At 40.3% G+C, this 10620-nt stretch overlaps 1 long non-coding RNA gene across 1 annotated transcript; it reads right to left on the reverse strand.

The window, feature by feature from the left end:
- Positions 1-7695: 7695 nt before the first annotated feature.
- Positions 7696-8356, reverse strand: LOC119499343. The gene is made up of 2 exons (XR_005209381.1): positions 8125-8356; positions 7696-7836 (listed from the first exon to the last, which is right to left on the reverse strand). It is a non-coding gene; the product is annotated as an uncharacterized LOC119499343 (long non-coding RNA).
- Positions 8357-10620: the final 2264 nt, after the last annotated feature.

Below are 10620 nucleotides of genomic sequence, written 5' to 3' on the forward strand. Positions count from 1 at the left end.
TGGGTGGAAAAAAACGTGTTTATTTTGAACAAATATAAATGAAACAAGGTTTTTAATATATTGATGTTTATTTTTTTTAACATAATTAGAAATCAATTTCAGTCTACACAACACATCAGCCCCATTGAACACATAGCCTATTCATGCCAGCCTATACAACACATGAGGGGCAGAGTTTTACTGTGTGTGTGTGTGTGTGTGTGTGTGTGTGTGTGTGTGTTGCATATGTATTTCTTGCACGTGATGCATGTATACTGTGTAAACCTGTCCATCTTGGGTCCACAAACATCGCAGCGCTTCTTTTTATTGCTACTGGCCGCAACCTAGAATGATGAAAGTACTTAGATCAGGGATGTTACTAACACCTCTCTTTCACACACACACACACACACACACACACACACACACACACACACACACACACACACACACACAATATCATAAAACGATCCAGCATCCACCTGGTCAGCTGTCTTTCAATCTCTGCTTGTTTTCTTGGGTTATGGCAGGTTTAATGAGTGTTATTCAGCCAGTCATGACTTTGTGTTCACAGAAGAATCAAACTGTTGAGTTCATTCTACTTTTCTCTCCTCTACAGTCCACAGTGAGGAAACTGACTCAGAGACTTTGAGAGTGAAATAATAAAATGTTGGATTAACACTCACCCTGCTTCAGTCTTCAGTCTCAATCCTTCAGTTCTGTTGACTCGCAATGGAGTCATTGAACATTTTCATGATGTGTGTCCACAGCCTCCGTGCTTTCCACGCCCCCCCGCATCAGGTTCCTGCGAAGGGGAAAGGCCTCATCTCCCACAAAGACATGTGGCAGCGAGCCTCTGTGCTCTGCTCCTGGAACCACAGCATCTTGTGGGAGGTCCAGGGTGCCATCTCGGAGCCCCTCTCCAAAAGCGGAGTTGTGGAGAGACACACCGTCGCTGGTTCTCCCGTATCCGCCGATGTCAACCACCCAGAAACGGTACTGCGCATCTACAACTGGAGGGGGCCTTGATGACAACATGCTTGCCATCTATGGAGCCAACACAGTTGGGGAAGTTCCAGCGACGATGGAAATCCTCCGCTATGGTCCTCAAGTCCTCCATGATTGATGAACAAACATAATGGCTAACGACTACAGGAAGGCTCATGGGGTCTAGTACAACAACTTTCTGTTGACATTATTTTTCCTAACTAATGTTGAGTTGAAATATTACCTAGTTATGGACCCAGCAAACATGCCCGTACGGGCCCATTGTGGGAAAGTGTGGGCTTACTGTGGGCAGTGTGGCCAGGGGCAAACCCACACTAATCCCATGTGGGCCCCCCGTGGGTTGGCCCATGCGGGCCCCGCAGCAGTTTTGCCCTTTGGGGCCCCCATGAGGTTTTTCTGTGGGCTAGCCCACAATAACCCACACGGGCCCCCTGTGGGTTAGCCCTTGTGGGGCCCGCAGCAGTTTTGCCCTTTGGGGCCCCCATGATGTTTTTCTGTGGGCAGCCCACTGTGCACTTGCCTACAGAAAACCCACACGGGCCCCCTGTGGGTAAGCCCTTGTGGGCCCCACAGCAATTTTGCCCTTTAGAGCCCCCATGAGATTTTTCTGTGGGCAGCCCACTGTGGGCACGTGGGTTAGCCCTTGTGGGGCCTGCCGTAGTTTTGCCCTTTGAGGCCCACATGATTGTTTTCTTGGGGCAGCCCAATTAGCCCGTCTTGGGTTTTAGGTCATTATCCGTACAGATATTGGTGCTGCTCAGAGTTTCATTCAATATATTCAGGATTCATTCAATATTCTCAAATTTCACATTATATATATATATAATAATTTCCTGAACGGTATGCCATACATAACACACACACATATATATACACACATATATATACACACACACACACATGAATATATACACATATATATATACACATATACATATATATACACACACACACATATAAATACACACACACACATATATATATGTAAGGGATAATGTATATCCCACTTATTACATGGCTACTAACTTAAGAAATCAATAATTTAACTCAAAAACGGTCCTCCAGAGTCCGACATCAGTACTGCGCCCATAGCAACGGTCTGTTATAAAGAAATAGCAGACCGTAAAACGCCGTGATTGACCAATCAGAATCGAGTACAAAGCCGTGTAATATATAGTATATACATAAATTATTTTCATTAATATTTATGAAATATAAACCTGATATTATTAATTCAAAACTGTACAGATAAAGAAATCATAAAAGGTTATGTGCAATAAAGTGGAAACAAATATCAAACACACTAACTGAAATGATGAAGCTAATCTCTTACAATTTTCCAGTGGGATTTTGGTCCTTTCTTTCACATAATCTTTAAAAAAATATTGATCTTCAGGTTCTTCCGCACAAATGTTCTACTAACAGCAGCTAGGTGTTGTCTCACATTCTGCAATGCGTATCTCATGCTGTACACATGTATGCACTAATAAATACTGTAATACTGTATAGCTTCACATTACGGTAAGTGACAAATGCCCCTGATACTGATAATATTTACAGTTTCGTCTAGGTCACCAAGTGGTGCCAATCCTTGCTAGTTTAAATACACCATATAGTTTAATGAATTTACCTGGATAGCCATAGGGAGAGGGAGTCATATAGCTCTGCACATGACAACACTGAAAAAGTTACTTTAAGACAGTGAGTGGTTGCCACTGCCTCTATTCTAGTATTTCTAATGCAAATATGATGGCAGCCATGCTGCCAAGGTAGGCGAGTACTGCTGTAATCTTTCTGGTTTATTCTAGAAGAAAACAAAGGAGTAAGTAAAATATTTTTTGACATAACTTGTTCAGTTTTATCCACAAAATAGGCAGCAAAAACAGGTTGTGTTCATATTCTACAATTATACGCACTGTGGCTTCTTAACAAACTGCTTGATTCGCTTTCCAACATATGTTGACATGAACAGTTAATCTAAAAATCCAATTATCCAAACATGCAAAAAGTATATAAATTGGAAATAAGTGAGAAGTGCACCAACCAGACTTGCTTAGTTTAAGAAATATTGGTTGTACAGTAGATGCATGCTTGTGACAAACAGTAATAAAGAAAACATATTTTTTAAAAATGATTTTGTCAATACAGATTACTTAGGAATGTCAATGTCTTTAGAGTACACGCATACAAGGAAATTCAGGACGCATGTCTGTTCACTTTTCAGTCAAATACATATTTTTATGAGCATTTCAGATATCCCATTTATACCTTTAATAGACTGAAAATGAAGAAATTCACCAACGGCATCATGTACAGTCCATAATTTTAAGTATCGTCACTATCAGAGTCTAATAGGAAAAAACATTTTAAATTAAGTTGAATACAGACGCCACCACCTGTAAGAGCACAAAGAAAGAGAGAGTGGTTGTTACAGAACACATGCAACAACATACAAACCTTAAAGGATAGTTCAACATTTTGGGAAATATGCTTATTCACTTTCTTGCCATGAGTTAGATGATGGTGTCACTCAGTGTTTCCACTATAATATGAAACATGCTACACTGACTTAAAGTGTCTATAAACAAGTTTTTTATTTCAACTTATCCTTATGAAGTAAATGTTGATTGCACAATGTAATGGCTATAGAATAATGACACCATAGGCTTCAGTTCCCTATAAGCCTCGCTTTCACTATGCAATTCTGTCTGCCACCGGGTACGATCTCCCGGGAAAATGAAGGCTCCATCTACAGCTCAAAGGAGCAGTTGCGCCTATACATATGAAGGTAATAAAATAATGCCACAGAGGCTCCGTAGTCTGAACCAAGACGACAAACTCTTTATTGCCTTCCATATTGTCAAATGTGATATTTGGGAGCGTTTCTATTGCCTCTCAATGGCTCTCAACATGGCAATGGCTGAGCCGGTGGCTAGTAGCTAACGGTGCTAACAGCGCTAGCAGTACAAACTACTGCAATAATTCTGACAAAGCTAACAGTGTTTACCTGTACCGCATTGTGGGGGCTACGCTTCCACGCCGACGCTGTCGGTCAGGACGGCGTTATCAGCTGTAATCGCCGTATGAGACCAGTGCAGAGCGGCAGCCTTGAGCTAGCCAGTGGGGCACGCACACATGCACTAAAAGGACAGAAGCTCTGATTACAACATGTGGAGAGAGAGACTGCATTCTCTGCTCAGGTAGACATTTCTCCTCTATATCTTTACATTGACAATAGTAAATGATATATTAATGTTGATATCATAGACTCATGTAGACATTACTCCCCTATATCTATATATAGACAATAGTTGATGATATATTAATACTGATATCATAGACTTATGTAGACATTTCTCTATATATTTACATAGACAATAGTTGATGATGATATATTAATGTTGATATCATAGACTCAGGTAGATATCACTCCTCTATATCTTTACATAGACAATAGTTGATGATGATATATTAATCCTGTGATATCATATTTAGCACCTTTAACAGTAACTGTGGAAACTCTACCCAGCAAAGAGGCCCCCGTTGATGAAGGAGGCAAAGAAGGCGAAGATGGAAAATCTTTCTACTAAGCAAGATCAGTAAGTAACATAACCTGCCTTCCCATTAAAACTACTGGGTGTTTATTCTACCTTTGGCACTGGGATCTGGGTCTGTAGTTTTCAAATAATTTGAATAGATAAAGTGGGGGAAAACAGCTGTGGAGCCAGAATATTTTCACATCCAACACAGGGAATTAAAGCTGAAGTAGGCGAGATTGGAGCAAATATGATTGAAAACAGTTATTTTTTATAAAATGTTCGCTATATCCTGACAGTAGTACATGAAACAGGTAACCTGGAAAAAATAATGTCCCTCTGTGTCCTCCGGTGTCCTCCAGTGCTCCCAACGGCATCTGCCAGATTTCACAGACCGGAGGAAAACAAGCAGTCAGAGCTGATCTGAGGTCTGCTGTCCATCTGCTGTCTATGAGAGCCGGCTGTCAATCACTCTGAACTCCGACCAAACGGTCAAACTAGGCAGCGCTGATCAAATATGAATCAATATTCTGTTACGTTAATGCCTATTTCTCTCCTCACATGTTCTCAGAATCATCTTGTAGTGTACGGTTTAGCTGTATTTTCTCATGTGCCATAGAAACCAGCTCATGGAAAATGTATTCCTTTTGCTAATAATAAGCCATTTAAGTGAAATATATCTGGTTACTTTAATTCTCATTATATTGTGGCACCTTTGTATTTGTTCTTCTTGTTATAGACCACACATCCTTCGGCTGGACACCTTTAAGCCTCTACTGTTGTGTTGAGATAAATCAGTAAAGAGGAATCAACCATATCTGATTGCCTGTGTGTTCTAACCGACACACCGCAACATCGCTACTGTTCAACAAACACCTATACAGTCCTAAGTGAATACCTATTCAATTACATTACATATTTTAAAAAGCCCTCATACTTTAAGTTTTACCTGTGCTGTTTTCAGCCTGTCCTATATCTGAACATGGCTGCCCTGAGTGCCGCTCCCCTTAAGGCCCAGACACACCAAACCGACAGTCGGCCATCGGACAGTTTCAGACAATTTGGGGCAGTTTTTTTCGGTGTGTTCTGCACACACAGCTCTTGTCTGCCCGTGTTGGAAGCTTTTCCGCTGATGAAGTGGCGGCAGGGCCGGCAGAGCTCGTCAGTGAGAGAAATCCATCTGATGGCGGTTCAGCTTCAGTGCACAAGAAGAGAAACGTAAGTGAGAAAAGCAAGAAAACGAGTAAAGTCAAGAGGAAAAACACAGAAAGCTTTTCTAATTTTTTCATCTTCATCTCATCTGATCATTCCAGTACTAAGATATTTTCACGACATTAACATCTGGAATGAAGCTAAGTGGTGAGTGAGAGCGTTGTGAAAATGGTCGGCAACGCTGCTTTGTTTCATGTACGTATCAAAACGACGTATATTCACCGTCGTCGGTGTTCCTGTTTCCCTTTTTGATTGATGAATTCAGACTACCTGGTCGGTAGTCCTTGTATTAGGGATGCTAATTTTGGATTTTTTTCTCTAACCAATAACCAACCGTCGTTAACCGATTATTAACCGTTAACCGACAAGATTAGTGTGTTTCTATTGGGTTTCATGCAGCGGTGCTGTGGTTTTAGTGCCAAACAAACCGCCCTGCTGCAATGATAAGCCGATGCACAAACAGGTTAAATCCATCATTTATCATCAGCTGCAGTGTATGCGCAAAACAAACAACTGAGTCCCCAGTTCACCCTGCCAGGAGAGTTACTGTAGCAGCCATGACGCGGCATAGTGTCGTGGACACATGCAGACACTTTCCCAGTAAAAGTCTCCACCGCATCATTTTAGTTTAGCTGCGAGGTTGTCAGCTGTGTGTCTGCCTTGCGTACTCTTATCGAGTGTCCGACAGGCCGCGTGTGTGACGACGGAGAGTATGAAGTTATCAATAATGTTATAGCTGTGAACGCAGCAGTGCAGTGTGTGTGCAGTTTACTTGTCGGCTAATAAATCCTGCAACTCTTCAAGACACAAGCCAAGCTCCACCTGCAGATTAAAGTGAAGGCGGTTAACTCCAGCGTTAGCAACAACTCCAGTTCAGGCTCACTTAAGGTGGACCAGCTCTTCTCCTTTAAGTGACAAGCTGCTCCTCTGGGTTTTGCTCAGCTTTTTATTTCATTTTTAATATTTCTGTTAACCGTTTAACTGATAGTCAAAATTCTTAATGTTGGTTAACGGTTAAATATTAACATCCCTACTTTGTATATGTTGGTAGGATGAGGGTTTTGGTGCTCCCTGCCTTGGTGCAGAACGCCTCCAGCTTCCTGGAGGGCGAATAATGGACCTGAGCTTTCTTCAGAGTGTTCTCGGTGGTCTGCAGGACCGTCCTCCACTGCTCATCTGAATCCTTTGCCATCTGCTGAGCCTCTTGTCCCGTGTTCTCCTCCAGGTCTTCCTTGTCTGACAGGCTCTGTCTCCTCAGTTCTGTCAGCTTGGTCTCTTCCAGGCTTACAGCTCAGGATAGTCTGAGCAAAAAAAATAAAAAATACACTTTTGAAACTGAAAGTGTTATGCAAACAAAAGATATATTAACAGACCAGTTGTGATCTTAAATTAATTTATAAAAGTTGTTCTTTCAATTTGCATGATCTTGCAGACAACAATCTCATGAGAATCTCTCAAGTGTATATAAAGTATAAACTGTATATGTGTGTGTGTGTGTGACATCTTTGTTATTATCTTTTTGCTCATGTGGGTCAGATCAGGATCTTGACCAGCTCACACTGGAATCTGATATTGGTCACATTTCACAAAAATCTTAGATCTGAGCAAAAAATCTGAAATGAGCACTAGTGTATGTACATATGCTGTTCCCTAGTGTGCGTGTAGCCTACTTAATTAATTTTCAATTCAATCAAATTTAATTTATACAGCCCAGTATCACAAATTTGCCCCAGAGGTACAACCTGTATAATGTACACCCTCTGTCCTTTGACACTCACAGGATAAAGCTAAAAACAAACCCACAATGCAACAGTCTCGCCGGTATCTCTCCATTAAAAAATAATAAAATAAATAAAATATAACCACCAACATTTCAAATATAATTTCCCACAAATATACAGTATATTGTATACTTATTAGTATGTGTAGCGAACCCCAGCCAGACAATGGTGAAGCGTACTGATGTTTCAGAAGCCTTTTATTTATGTTCAGCCGTCAGCCATATTTTGAACACAAATTCACTTTGCTTTCTGTAAAATCCTTCCTTCAGAAAACACCTTTCTTCCTTAAAACACCTTTTCTTCAGAAAACACCGTAAGAGCTAAAGGACAGACAAATAAAATACAATAAGCTCTTACTAAAAATGTAAACATTACAAACCTTATCCATATACTGTATTTGCCATACACATTAACACCAATCAAATCTTAAGCCTAATATGTGTACATGAAAAGCTAGAAAGCTAGCATTACAGCAATGTCCATGAAAAGCTAATGTTAGCAAGACCGTCAGAATGACAACACAATTAAACACACACACTGTAAGTGCGTTCATCTAAATCACATAATGTTACTGCATATAATCATAAAACACATTAGACACACAATACCTTGTTCCCGTACTGGCTAGGCGCTTAATTATCAGTTTATGATGACATAAAGCAGCGCAATTGCGTGCTTTCCCTCCTTCAGTAAATCAGCGTAGCACTATCCTTCTTCCGCCAGGAGGTGGCGTCAAAATAAAAGTCACGTAATGTAAAAAGGCGACTTTCAAAATAAAAGCTTGCAGAAAGTAATTACCTTATAAACAGACCTTAATACACATTTAGGAGTCATTTACAGTATGTTGTAAACACATTAAAACCTACAACGTCACAGCTGTTTTCAACACACACACACACACACACACACACACACACACACACAGTAAAAAAAGTCTTTGGCTCGTGCATTCAAGCCTCCCCGAACGGCGGGAAAAAAAACCTTTTTAAAACATCGGAGTTGTCTTATTAGTAGGATTATTCAGAACAATAACGGTGGGTCAATGGAAATATGTAGTGATTGTATTGCATTATTTAATAAGTGAAAATGTAATTTCTGTAGTTTAGATTAAATAGCTGTAACAGCTGTAATGTCCCTAACGTTAGCTGTGATAACTGTTTTGTTAGCTAGCTAATGTTCTCTCGTTACTCTGCAGTGTACTAACTTGCTCACTAAGCTAACGTTACGTAGCAATGAACAGCGTGCTAACGATTAACATTACAGAGATTAAAGTTATATTCACAATCGATATAACATTAAGTGTTTCATTGTAAGCCGTTTCAAAGCCGTAATCATTAGAGTTAATGGCAGTTAATGGCAGTTGACAATAATTTGTCAACTGCCATTAACTGCCATTAACTGCCATTAACGTCACCAGTGATTTCCGGTGGTTACAGTAGTTATCTGGATGTTATACGATCGTAGCCATGACACAGATAGGGCTAACGTTGTCATCGCTTAAAGTGAGGATACTGCCGTGTTTTGCTGGGATATAGCGTAACCTTAACCTCAAATAAATATAATAAATATCACTGGTACATAACGTTATAACTTACACACAAACGCGAGCGAACGCGCACAAGTGCGCGTGCACACATGCACGCACGATAACGTGCTACGTTACTCCGGGAAGTTAGATCACCTTTAGAGGTGCTCCAAAAATACATCAATCACTTTTTATAACTATTAAATAATTGGGTTTTACGCTGAGTACATTACTTATGGCCACTTGAACTAACGTAAAACCTAACTTACCTTAACCATGTTATCCACATGGTGAGAATCCCGTTCTTCCCTGTTCAACCCCTGCGTTCAACTCGTCGACTGTAGCATGTGACTTTATCGATGTCCGTTAATCCACAAAGCAAGATTCAACGACAATGTCCATAAATTATTAGTTCACAACGGCAAAATCGAGTCCAAAACACGGCTGTACTTCGGCCAAATTCAGAGCGCTGCATCCGCCAACACGTGTCACCAGCTTCTACTTCTGTTATCGCTACAAACCATGTTACAAACTCCCACCTGTGATGTCATACTGACATCAGCAACAGTAACCTCTCGAGATTTGAACAGCTGCAGGTTCAATATAGTTTGGGGGGGGGGAGGGAGAGGGGAAATGGCTGCAGAACATATTTGAAGGGTTTCAACATGAGTTTCAGCCATGGTTTTAGCCATATACTGCAAAGTCTCTGCTGTGGTTTCAGCAGAGACAAAACCGCCGAGATACGGCAAAACATCAGTGCATGCTGGGAAACGCCAGTACTATGATCAAGTGTTGCAGGTCTTGATAGTTGTTCTATATAGTTTCATGTTGTTGATCTGCATAATGTTTCTATTACACAACCTGACTTACATGTAACTGTATTATAATCTTCGTTAATTTGTCTTTTTTCCAGGTGTTCCTGTCATTTTCTTGGATTTTTCTGTTTTCTTCCACTGGGTGAAGAGTAAGTATTATTTGCATTCATTAAAAACTGAATTTGAATCACATAATTTGAATTTCTATTGTTTAACTTGAATAATTGCATTGAAAAACTGAATCTGAATAGCATAATTTGAAACTGAATTTCTTAATTTGGAAGTGAATTCCAATAAACTTGAAACTGAATGTAACATTATGAAATTGAATTCAGTTGCTCTAAAACTGTATTTGATCCTCACTGAAAATTCAACTCTCTCTTTTTTAATGCAGTTATTCAAGTTGAGCAACTCAAATTCAACACATACGGTATTTCTGCCCATAAAAATGGATCCATGCTACTGAGTTTTTCCATTCTTGTAGAAAACATGGCAGAATTTGGAGGTGTGAGTTCAGTTACGAAATGGAGGCGTGTCCAGAATGTTCTGCATGAGCTCCAAACTCCACCAAAAAAATGACCCTGACCTCGACATGACCAGTCCCAATGACTCTCCTGGGGCAAATTATGAAGAGACGCATGATGAAGAAGACATGACTTGTGATACCATCACAGTTACTGAACACAACAATGACATTGACTTTGACGATGACACTGGCTTTGACAATAACATTGACGTTGATGTGGCATAATCAGTCATGTGTA

This window comes from Sebastes umbrosus, chromosome 12, assembly GCF_015220745.1.
Source record: "Sebastes umbrosus isolate fSebUmb1 chromosome 12, fSebUmb1.pri, whole genome shotgun sequence".
Lineage (NCBI taxonomy): Eukaryota > Metazoa > Chordata > Actinopteri > Perciformes > Sebastidae > Sebastes > Sebastes umbrosus.